The sequence below is a fragment of the Tetrao urogallus genome (genome assembly GCF_951394365.1).
Source record: "Tetrao urogallus genome assembly, chromosome: 34".
In the NCBI taxonomy this organism is placed as follows: Eukaryota; Metazoa; Chordata; class Aves; order Galliformes; family Phasianidae; genus Tetrao; species Tetrao urogallus.
The window spans coordinates 410,927-423,498 of NC_136847.1; positions in this window are offsets into that span (position 1 = coordinate 410,927).

A 12,572-nucleotide genomic window follows, 5' to 3' on the forward strand; every position below is an offset into this window, starting at 1 on the left:
CCCACCACCTCTCACTCATGCTGATGATGCTGCAGCACACAGGGCCTCCAGCTTTGGAGGCCAATGCAAAAAACCAGTAACACCTAACAGCCTTGCACATGGGCACCTGGGGGGCTGGTTGTTCCCTTGGGAGCTCTGTCTGTGCCTGTGTTGATTCCATGGGTGCAGAGGTGACCTATGACACAGAGGGCACAGCTTTCTGTGGGGTGGATGCAACTATTGGTAGAATTCATCAAGACAAAGCCTCCCAAGTGAACATCCACCCTGAGAATGGAAGTCCCCCTCCTCCATGCCCACCATTCCACCACCACAGGGAAAACAAACCGCTGTGGCACCTGAAATGCTCCTGTTCCTCTAGGCGGGTCACTGCAGTCACACCTCTGCAGGGACTCACGTCTGCAACAGAAGGACTTTCCCCAGAGCAGAGGGAAAGCAGGGAAGCAGGAGGTGAGGAAATAATGGAAACTTAGCTTAACTAATTGAAATAAATGTGACATGTGACACAATATTAGGCGGAATCTGCAGTTAAAAGGTTCAGGGAATAAAAGTGGAAAATCATTTTTATTTTCATTTCAGGGAAAACCTGCACTATATTTCTCAGAATAGAAATGTAAGATGAAAACAAAAAATAGTGAAAATGCTGTTTGGGGAAACGTAAAAGGGAAGGGGAGACACATACCTGATACCACATGAAAGCAATTATTGGATGCAGTTGAAAAGTAAATCACCCTAACTTTTGGCTGAGCCGTTGTCTCCTGTTCCTGGGGATCCCAATGCCTTGAAGCTGCCTGCTCCCTCCCCACACATTTTCCCTTGGAGCTGTGCGTTGGTCCGTCCTCTGTGGCCCTGCTGTACCTCTCTTGCACCAGACCAGGCCCTGCTTCCTGGGATGGAGGAAGCAGCACACCTCGGTGCAGCAATCATCATCTCCTTGCAGCTTGCTGGGGGGTCACGAAGCATTCAGAGAACCTCACCTGAAGACATGGGCAAGCTCCTGCTGGCTTCACTAGCTCACCAAAATCAACTCCACTTCCTGCCAACTGCATTCCAAGCACAGCAGCTTTAGCTGAGCACAGCAAATGTGAAGGATCTGCTGCAGGAGATCTCAGACATACCTTGCCAAGGTCAAATCAAAAACCTTCAAGCTCAAAAGGGATCACTTGCAAGGCAAGCATGCACAGGAGAGCACTCTGATATCTCTGTGCTGTGGGGATGAGCTGCTTGTGCACCATGTGGGTTTGTACTGCCTTCTGCTCCCACCACCTCCTGAAACTTGGAGAACAAGCTCAGCTTTTTGTAGTTTTATTGGAGACAAGTTATGGCGTCACACAACTGCTCTGTGCAACACGATTAGGAAGGATGATAGGGTTGTGTGAAAGAAATGCCTTCCCCAGAAGCAAGCACTGGGCTGGAGGAGAAACCAAAACCGAATCCTGATTGCACCTTTCCCTCTCCTCATTCCATGTGCTGACATTTATTTTGAGAACAAAATAGAAGACCACAGTGAAGAAAGCTTCAGAACAACTCAGCTACTTTATTGACCCCCTTCCCTTTCCTCTACAGAGGATTCTCAGAAAACCTCCAAGAGCCACGTTACTGCTCTCCTGAGCCTTCTCTCAGATTCATCAGAGTACTCACAAAGTACTGAGAGCAACACATGCACACAGACACACAGAACATCCCTACACAAATGCTTCTCCTTAGGAAACAGTATCAAAAAGCTGCTGGCAGGAAGAGCAGAAAAAACTGGGCATGCTTTACCCAACTGCTTTGGGTAGCAAGAGAGACCATCTGAAGCTCCTGGGTTAAGTCCCTTCTGCAGAGGGTGCCAGTGGTGCCATCTCCTTTGCAAAATCATCCTGTGTGGGGAGAAGAATTGGGGTCTCCCTCATCCTTGGGCTTAACAGCATCCTCATTGTCTCTCCGCTGGGGGCTTTCCCATGGGAAAGGAGTTGCCAGCCCAGACAGAAACTTCCTGCACCAGAGACACTTGCAGGGCCACTTTATCACATGGACTGGATAATGTTTAAAAGGCTTGAGCTCTGGATGAAGCTCTTCCTGCAGTGCAGGCATTTCTAGGGTCTCTGCACTGAGTGGATCCCCTGGCAAAAGCTCTTCCCACACATGGGACATTTGTAGCACTTTTTCCACGAATGCCATCTCCTGTGAGTGAGGAGCTCTGCACTCTGCACAAAGCCCTTCTCACACTCGAGGCATTTCTAAGGCTTCCTGCCACATGAACTCACTGGTGCAGGCTCTGGACAGACGTCTTCCTGCAGTCAAGGCACTCACTGGGACTCTCCTCTTGAGTTGGTTCCCTGGCGTCTACTGAGGGTTGAGCTCCAGATGAAGCTCTTCCCACGCTGCCTGCAGACAGGATTTCTTCCTTCCTGGTGACATATCAGCCCAGCTGAGGTTTCCTTTGGGTCCTCACCTGCTGCCCCACAGCACAGGAGTTTCTGCAGGGGAGGTAAGAGGTGACTCTCCTTGCACGCAGACCTGGCCAAAACGTGCCACCTGGCAGAAGGTTTCCAGTGAGACATCCCACTCTGGATTCTCCTTTGTATGGCCACTCAACACAGCAACTGCAGCTGAAGGACAGCAATATGCATAATTCTCATGCAACGAAGGAGAAAGAGGATTGAGTTTGGCCATAGAGCTCTTCCTCTACTCAAGAGATTTGTAAGGTTCATCACCACACAAAGCCACAGGTGGTCATCCTGCTGGGGCTCTGGCTGTAGCTCTTCCCACCTTCGGAGCTCTGCAGGCTCTGTATCTTGTGTGGCTGTGCTGGTAGGTAATGAGGCTGGAACTGCTTTTGAAGGTTCCCCCTACCTTGTGATTCTTCTACAGCCTGAATGCACTGTGGATGTGCTTGTGGGTGTTGAGATTAGACCTTCTTGTGAAGCTCTTCTCACATGTAGGACATTTAAAAGGTTTCTCCCCTGTGTGGACGCACTGGTGGCGTTTTAATTCACAACCGCTTTTGAAGCTCTTCCCACACTCGGGACACTTATAGGGTCTCTCTCCTGTGTGAAAGCGCTGGTGGTAGGTTAGGTGGGAACTGCTTTTGAAGCTCCTCCCACACTCAGAGCACTTGTAGGGTTTTTTACCTGTGTGGATGAGGTGGTGCGACTTCAATTCAGAACTGCTTTTGAAGCTCTTCTCACACTGAGGACATTTGTAAGGTCTCTCCCCTGTATGGATGCGCTGGTGTATCTTTAAATCAGAACTCATTGTGAAGCTCTTCCCACACTCAGAGCACTTGTAGGGTTTTGACCTGTGTGGATACGATGGTGCAACTTCAAAGAACAACTTCTTATAAAGTTCTTCTCACACTCAGGACAGTTGTAAGGTCTCTCCCCTGTGTGGATGCGCTGGTGCCTCATTAAACCAGAATGGCTTGTAAAGCTCTTCCCACACTCAGAGCACCTGTAGGGTCTCTGTCCTGTATGGACACGCTGGTGGACAATGAGGTGGGATCTCCATTTGAAGCTCTTCCCACAATCAGAGCACTTGTTTGGACTCATTGCTGAGCGCATGCACTGGTGGTAAATGATGCTGGAATCTTTTTCAAAGCTATTTCCACACTCAGTGCATGGATTCTGCTTTTTCTGCTGGCTCACATTCTTGTTCCTTGGTTCTTCAGGCTCCTTTTGACCTACGTTGAAGTCCAATGGGCTCCTTCCTGCCTTTCCCAGACCCTTTCCCAGTGGCTCCATGATGTGCTCACCCTGACCTTGCTCCAGGCCTCCTTGGACATCCCTTCTGATTTCTTCCATACAGACTCCACCCCACCGCCTTTTGGCCACACCACTTTCCTGCAGGTCCTCCAGCATATCTGCAATCCCAGTTCCTGCTGGATGACAGGAAATCCAGAAATAGCACACAGTGCCCAAAATAAAACACAGACAGAGATGGCTCTTCCAGACCCAACCTCCTCCTTCCCTCCACCACCTCACCTGGGCTGATGTCTCCTGGCACGGCCTCAGGGCTACGCACATCTGGGATCCAGGGCTCTTCCCCGCCTTCAAGCAGGGAGATCACCATGGGTTTGGGAGCTGGATGTGGAGCTTCAATGAGAAAAACAGGGGAGATGAGAACAATTACATCATTCTGGCACAATGCCTGTCCAACAGCTCCACGCTGTGTCCCCTCCCCAGGGAGATATCTCACTTTGGGCCTGAATGACACTGCGCCCACAGCTTCCTTTGGAGAAAAAAACGCTTTTACAACTCTGAAAACTCCAAAGGGATATTTTCTTTAAAATTAACTTGAGAACAGTTTGTTTATTTTCTGAAAATATATCAATGACCAAGGCATCAAAATGTTTATGGCAATTGAAAGCAAAACACTACATTGTAAAGGAGTAAGCAGGGAGTCATCTGTTAGCTGGAGCTGGTGGCACCATATAATGCAGCAACAGAAAGCCTAGTTTTCTCCCTCCTGGCTGATGCCTGCTTGCCAAAACTGACACTAGGGCTTTTATCAGTCTGCTGTGCATACTAATCCCTCCTGAAACTCATGCTTCTCAGTATTTCCTTTGTTGCCATTGCTGTTATCAATATGTAACTGCATGGCAATTTTACTAGCTCCAGCCTGCAGAGGCTTCTTCTGCAAAGCCAAATGTGCCCTAATGAGGAGGAAAGGAAGCAAAGTCCTCACCCAGCGAGACCACGCACTGGTACGTCTCCAGCATCACGTCCCGGTACAGCGCTCGCTGCGCAGGGTCCAGCAGCGCCCACTCCTCCCTGCTGAAATACACGGCCGCCTCCGCAAAGCTCACGGGCTCCTGCAAGCAAAGAGGCTCCTTGCTGGGAACAACCAAGGCCCAGGGAAGCAGCTCGCACAGGACACAAACTCCCGTCCCAGACGCTTCTCTGGCCCCAGCACACACACGCTGGCTGAGGCCACCTCCCTCTCCCCTGCATTCACATCCCTTGCCCCTCGGCCTCTCCTGCCTGCTTCCCCCAGCCCCTACCTGAGATGCATGTGCTGTGGCCATCTGCTGCTCTCCTGCAGCTGAGCTGATCACGGCTGGAAGGCAGAGTTGAACTGGAGCCTGCAGGGACAAGAGAAATGGCAGGGGAGCTGTGAGGGAACACACCAGTCCCTGTCCCAGCCCAGCCCTCCACAGCCCATCTGCAGGGCACTGCCTGGGGGATGGCACAGCAGGCCTTGCACAGGAACACAAGCAGCAACAGCACTGGTAACTCTCTGGCTAAAGCTGATTACAAATCACAAAGCTGACTCCAACTGGGTGGCACAAAGAACTGACACCCAGTTCAACAGCTGAGGGTACATGGACTGTGTGCCTAAAGACAATGCATAGCAAGGAGGCAGTCATCTTACCCCTAAACAGGGAGCAGCCCAAGTGCCCCTTGAGCTCTCCTGCACAGCAAAGGGCTGCACGACAGGATCTCCCCACAATCAGGGATGGCTCTCAATTTCGCACCTGGACAGAGATCCCACTCGGCTTCATGTCCAGACACCTTGCTTACACAGATCTTCTGTAAGAGACGCAGGGTTAGTCTGGAGCTTTGTGAACTTCTCTAAGGTGATGTGTTACAGTGAAGATCTCAAGGTATTCAGGAAATGATAGAATGGCAGGAGTTAAAGGAATGGCAGGGCAGCAACGTGGGGATGTGTGACCACAAGGATGTGCGAATGTCCCCAGAAAAGGAAGCAAAGAGACCCAGCAGAAAGCGATGCTTCATTAGCGTAACAAAACGCATCCCCCATCCTTCCCGCCCTCCCTCCATCCCTCCCCCCTCCCCCGGAAACGGATGTGCCATGAGAACGAGCTGTGAAACTGCCCAAGGCCCGGCAGCCGGCTCGGGGCGTGCTCGCTGTGGGAATTGCTGCCTGGACCTGAGGCTGTGCCGAAGCGGCCAGAGCCTGGCTGGAAGCCGTCCGGGCAGCACGGCGGTGGCAGGAGGAGCAGCGAGGCCGTGCTGCGGCCAGCTCCGGGCTGAGGGCACTCGGCACCCTCTGCTCTCCGCGACTCCCAGGAGCCCGGTTGCCTGCACCAGAGGCGGGAGCAGCCTGCTCCGCACCCAAGGTAGGAGCCCTTCGCGGCTCGTGCAGAGGAGCGCACGCTTCCTGCCCCCTGCCAGCAGCAGCGGGAGGGGAGCGGGGAGCGTCAGCGGGCGGGGCGGAACCGGCACTGCTGTAGCCCAGGCGGGAGCCCGGTCCCGGCTGCAGCTCCTGCGCTGCACAGCAGGTTTGCTGGGCCAGACGGGCTGCAGTGAGGGGAGCAGCGGATTATAGGCGTGTTGCAGCCCGGCTTGGGCTCCGAGGGGCACAGGAAGGGGCTGGAGCTGGGACAGCGAGGAAGTGAGCAGAGGAGCTCAGCGTGTTCTGCTGCCCGGTTGTCTCTCTGTAACACAGCCCAGCTGGGACTGCATTTTTCCCTCCCTGCCACGGGAGACACGAGATGACCTCGCTCCGCAGCTCTGCACGCATGGATTGATTGATGGAAGCTTTCAACTCTCCGATGCCTCCTTTTGACTGTCTAAATGTGAAGCCTCCAAGGGAGGAATTTCCACTCCCCTCCCCCTTCCCGGCAGCCCGCAGTTTCCCTTCGGGGCCCCAGCTGGCAACATCTGCCTCTAGCGGCCCTTCCAGCGTTACGTTTTGTGCGCTTAGCGCTGGGCTGATGGCTCAGCTGGGAATGTGCAAAACCCCTCCCAAGGCTTTTGTTCAGCCTGTCCCGGCAGCTGCCGATCCCTTCAGCGCACAGTTTTGGGCCCTGAGCACGTCCAGCATCTGCGCCAGCCTCGGCACTGGGCTGTGTAATAGACGCTGAAAAGCTGAGAGCGTGTGAGCTGACAGGAGCACACGTTGAGAACGCGCCCGAGCAGCACGTCAGTAAAGTGCAGCCCAGGCTGCCTCGTGCAAAGGGCGCACGGGGCTGAGAACCGCGCCGTGAAGTGAGCGCGGTGTGCGTGCGGAGCTGAATGGGAAGCGGCGTCCCCTGGTGGGGGAGGAGAGAGATGCAGCCGCCGAGGCATTCTTGGTGCAGTGGTGGAACTGGCCTTGTTTAACGAGGAGAAGGGAAGGCTCCGGGTAGACCACATTGTGGCCTTCCAGTACGTGAAAGAAAAGCATAAACTAGTAGGGGAACGGCTTTTTACTAGTGTGTATTGTGATGGGACAAGGGGGAATGTTTTAAATTGAGACAAAGGAGATTTAGGTTAGATATTCAGAAGATGTTTTGCAGTCAGAGAGTGGTGACACACTGCAAGATGTTGCCAGGGAGGTCATGGATGTCCTATCCCTGGATGCATTCGAGGCCAGGCTGGATGTAGCTCAGGGCAGCGTGGTGTGGTCTATGGTGACCCTGCAAATAGCAGGAGGGTTGAAACTAGATGGTCATTGGGGACCTTTTCAACCCAGGCCATTCTATGATTTTGTGATCACCTTGAGATCTTCAGTGTAACACATCACCTTAGAGAAGTTCACAAAGCTCCAAACTAACCCTGCGTCTCTTACAGAAGATCTGTGTAAGCAAGGTGTCTTGATATCAACCTGATAGGGATTTCTGTACAGGTGTGACCTTGAGAGCCATCCCTGATTGTAGGGAGATCTTGTCATGCTGTGCAGGAGAGCTCAAGGGGCACTTGTGCTGCTCCCTGTTTAGGGGTAAGATGACTGCCTCCTTGCTATGCATTGTCTTTAGGCACACAGTCCATGTACCCTCAGCTGTTGAACTGGGTGTCAGTTCTTTGTGCCACCCAGTTGGAGTCAGTTTTGTGATTTGTAATCCGGGTTAGCCAGAGTGTTACCAGTGCTGTTGCTGCTTGTGTTCCTGTGCAAGGCCTGCTGTGCCATCCCCCAGGCAGTGCCCTGCAGATGGGCTGTGGAGGGCTGGGCTGGGACAGGGACTGGTGTGTTCCCTCACAGCTCCCCTGCCATTTCTCTTGTCCCTGCAGGCTCCAGTTCAACTCTGCCTTCCAGCCGTGATCATCTCAGCTGCAGGAGAGCAGCAGATGGCCACAGCACATGCATCTCAGGTAGGGGCTGGGGGAAGCAGGCAGGAGAGGCCGAGGGGCGAGGGATGTGAATGCAGGGGAGAGGGAGGTGGCCTCAGCCAGCGTGTGTGTGCTGGGGCCAGAGAAGCGTCTGGGACGGGAGTTTGTGTCCTGTGTGAGCTGCTTCCCTGGGCCTTGGTTGTTCCCAGCAAGGAGCCTCTTTGCTTGCAGGAGCCCGTGAGCTTTGTGGAGGTGGCCGTGTATTTCAGCAGGGAGGAGTGGGCGCTGCTGGACCCTGCGCAGCGAGCGCTGTACCGGGACGTGATGCTGGAGACGTACCAGTGCGTGGCCTCGCTGGGTGAGGGCTTTGCTGCCTTTCCTCTTCGTTAGGGCACCTTTGGCTGTGCAGAATGAGCCTCTGCAGGCTGGGCATGGAATAATTGCCATGCAGTTACATATTGATAACAGCAACAGCAACAAAGGAAATACTGGGAACCATGAGTTTCAGGAGGGATTAGTATGCACAGCAGACTCATAAACGCCCCAGAGTCAGTGCTGGCAAGCAGGCATCAGCCAGGAGGGAGAAAACCAGGCCTTCTGTTGCTCCATTAAATGTTGCCAACGACTCAAGCTAACAGATGAATAACCTGGTTATTCCTTTATGATGTAGGATTTTGCATTCAATTACCGTAAACATTTTGATGCCTTGGTCATTGATATATTGTCAGAAAACAAACAAACTGTTCTCAAGTTAATGTTAAAGAAAAAATCCCTTTGGAGTTTTCAGAGTTGTATAAGGACTCTTTGCTCCGAAGGAAGCTGTGGACCCAGAAACCAAACTGTGATTTCTCCCTGGGTAGGGGACACAGAGTGGAACTGTTGAACAGGCACTGTGAAAGAATGAGGGAATTGTTCTCATCTCCCCCGTTTCTCTCTCTGAAGCTCCACTTCCAGCTCCCAAACCCGTGCTGATCTCCCTGCTTGAAGGAGGGGAAGAGACCTGGATCCCAGATGTGCGTAGCCCTGAGGCCGTGCCAGGAGACCTCAGCCCAGGTGAGGTGGTGGAGGGAAGGAGGAGGTTGGGTCTGGAAGAGCCATCTCTGTCTGTGTTTTATTTTGGGCACTGTGTGCTATTTCTGGATTTCCTGTCATCCAGCAGGAACTGGGATTGCAGATATGCTGGAGGACCTGCAGGAAAGTGGTGTGGCCGAAAGGCGGTGGGGTGGTGTCTGTGTGGAAGAAATCAGAAGAGATGTCCAAGGAGTCCTGGAGCAAGGTCAGGGTGAGCACATCATGGAGCCACTGGGAAAGGGTATGGGAAAGGCAGGAAGGAGCCTGTTGGACTTCAACGTAGGTCAAAAGGAGCCTGAAGAACCCAGGAGCAAGGATGTGTGCCAGAAGAAAAAGCAGAATCCATGCACTGAGTGTGGAAATAGCTTTGAAAAAGATTCCAGCATCGTTAACCACCAGTGCATACACTCATCAATGAGCCCAAACAAGTGCTGTGATTGTGGGAAGAGCTTCAGATGGAGATCCCTCCTCACTGTCCACCAGCGCATCCATACAGGTGAAAAACCCTACAAGTGCTCTGAGTGTGGGAAGAGCTTCAGATGGAGATCCCTCCTCCCTGTCCACCAGCGTGTCCATACAGCAGAGAGACCCTACAAGTGCTCTGAGTGTAGAAAGAGCTTCAAGAGCTGTTCTGCATTGAAGCTGCACAAGCGCATCCACACAGGACAGCACCCATTTCAGTGTCTTGAGTGTGGGAAGGGCTTCTCAAGCCCTTCAGGTTTAATGAGGCACCAGCGCATCCATACAGGTGAAAAACCCTACAAGTGCTCTGAGTGTGGGAAGAGCTTCACATGCCATTCTGGTTTAAACAGGCACCTTCGCATCCACACAGGGGAGAGACCTTACAAATGTCCTGAGTGTGAGAAGAGCTTCAGAAGCAGTTCTAATTTGAAGTTGCACCATCGCATCCATGCAGGTGAAAAACCCTACAAGTGCTCTGAGTGTGGGAAGAGCTTCAAGAGCTGTTCTGAATTGAAGCTGCACAAGCGCATACACACAGGAGAGAAACCATTTCAGTGTCCTGAGTGTGGGAAGAACTTCAGAAACCGTTATGAATTAAAGAGGCACCAGCGTTACCACACAGGTGAGAAACCTTACAAATGTCCTGAGTGTGGGAAGAGCTTCACAGTCAGTTCTGATTTAAAAAAGCACAAGCGTGTCCACACAGGTGAAAGACCGTACAAGTGCTCTGAGTGTGGGAAGAGCTTCAAGAGGTGTTTTGAATTGAAGCTGCACAAGCGCATACACACAGGAGAGAAACCATTTCAGTGTCCTGAGTGTGGGAAGGGCTTCAGAAACCGTTCTGATTTAAAGAAGCATCACCGCTTCCACACAGGGGAGAGACCCTACAAGTGCTCTGAGTGTGGGAAGAGCTGCACAAGCAGTTCTGATTTAAGGAAGCACCAGCGCATCCACACAGGGGAGAGACCTTACAAATGTCCTGAGTGTGAGAAGAGCTTCAGAAGCAGTTCTGAATTGAAGTCGCACCATCGCATCCACACAGGTGAAAAACCCAAAAGTGCTCTGAGTGTGGGAAGAGCTTCATGAAGTGTTCTTACCTAATTTGCCACCAGCGCATTCACACAGGAGAGAGACCCTATAAATGTACCGAGTGTGGGAAGTGCTTCAAAAGCAGTTCTGAGTTGAAGCACCACAAGAGCATCCACAGAGAGACCTTTTCAGTGTCCTGAGTTTTAAAAGAAGAGCTTTAAAGGAAGGTCTAATCTCAACACCCACAGGCACATCCACAGTGCATGCAGGCTGTAGAAGAATCACAAGATACAGGGAGCCTTCAGAAGCAGTTCCAGCCTCATTACCTACCAACACAGCCACACAAGATACAGAGCCTGCAGAGCAATGGAAGAACTTCAGCCAGAACCACAGCATGATGACTTTGTGTTGTGCTTTGTGTGGTGCTGAACCTTAGAAATCTCTTGAGTAGAGGAAGAGCTCTATGGCCAAACTCAATCCTCTTTCTCCTTCATTGCATGAGTATTATGCATATTGCTGCCCTTCAGTTGATGTGTTGAGTGGCCATGAAAAGGAGAATCCAGAGTGGGATGTGTCACAGCCACTGGAAACCCTCTGCCAGGTGGCATGTTTTTGCCAGGGCTGTGTGCATGAGAGTCACCTCTTACCTCCCCTGCAGAAACTCCTGTGCTGTGGGGCAGCAGGTGAGGACCCAAAGGAAACCTCAGCTGGGCTGATATGTCACCAGGAAGGAAGAAATCCTGTCTGCAGGCAGTGTGGGAAGAGCTTCATCTGGAGCTCAACCCTCAGTAGACGCCAGAGAACCAACCCAAGAGGAGAGTCCCAGTGAGTGCCTTGACTGCAGGAAGAGGTCTGTCCACAGCTGGCAGCTCATCACATACTAGTGGATCCAATGAGGTGCCCGCAAGAAGAGCTTTGGCCACAGCTCGAACCTGCTGAGGTACCAGAGTGTCTGCACTTGGGTGGAGTCCAATCCGTGCCTGCACCAGTGAGTTCATGTGGCAGGAAGCCTTAGAAATGCCTCGAGTGTGAGAAGGGCTTTGTGCACGGTGCAGAGCTCCTCACACACAGGAGATGGCACTCGTGGAAGAAGTGCTACAAATGTCCCATGTGTGGGAAGACCTTTTACCGGGGCACTTTCACTGATGAGCTTTTCACTCTGGGCAGAGACCCTAGAAATGCCTGCACTGCAGGAAGAGCTTCATCCAGAGCTCAATCCTCATTAAACATTGTCCAGTCCGTGTGATAAATAGGCCCTGCAAGTGTCTCTGGTGCAGGAAGTTTCTCTCTTGGCTGGCAACTCCTTTCTCATGGGGAAGCCCCCTACAGAGAGACCTTATGAATGTTGGTGAGCCCAAGGATGAGGGAGACCCAGATGCTTTTCCCCACGCGGGAGTTTGCAAAGGAACTGGCATCACTGGCACCCTCTGCAGAATGGATTTAACCCAGGAGCTTCAGATGGCCTCTCCTTGCTACCCAAATCCTGCTTTCCTCTTCTACTCTTCCTGCCAGCAGCTTTTTGATGCTGTTTCCTAAGGAGAGGTGTCTGTGTAGGGATGTTCTGTGTGTCTGTGTGCATGTGTTGCTCTCAGTAATTTGTGAGTGCTCTGATGAATCTGAGAGAAGGGTCAGGAGAGCAGTAACGTGGCTCTTGGAGGTTTTCTGAGAATCCTCTGTAGAGGAAAGGGGAAGGGATGAATAAAGTAGCTGAGTTGTTCTGGAGCTTTCTTCTCTGTCTTCTTGTTCCTAAAATAAATGTCAGCACGTGGATTGAGGAGAGGGAAAGGTGTAAGCAGGATTTGGTTTTGGTGCCTCCTCCAGCCCAGTGATTGCTTCTGGAGAAGGCATTTCTTTCATACAACTCAGTCATTCTTCCTAAGCCAATGTGCTGCACAGTTGTTCTATTGCTCTTCTCAAATGCTTGTATCAGGAGCTCAGAGCTGCTGTGTGACACCAAGCCTTGTTTGTCTCCAATAAAACTACAAAAAACTTAACTGTTTTTTCCAAAGGCACCACCCCAAATTTATGGAGGCAGGT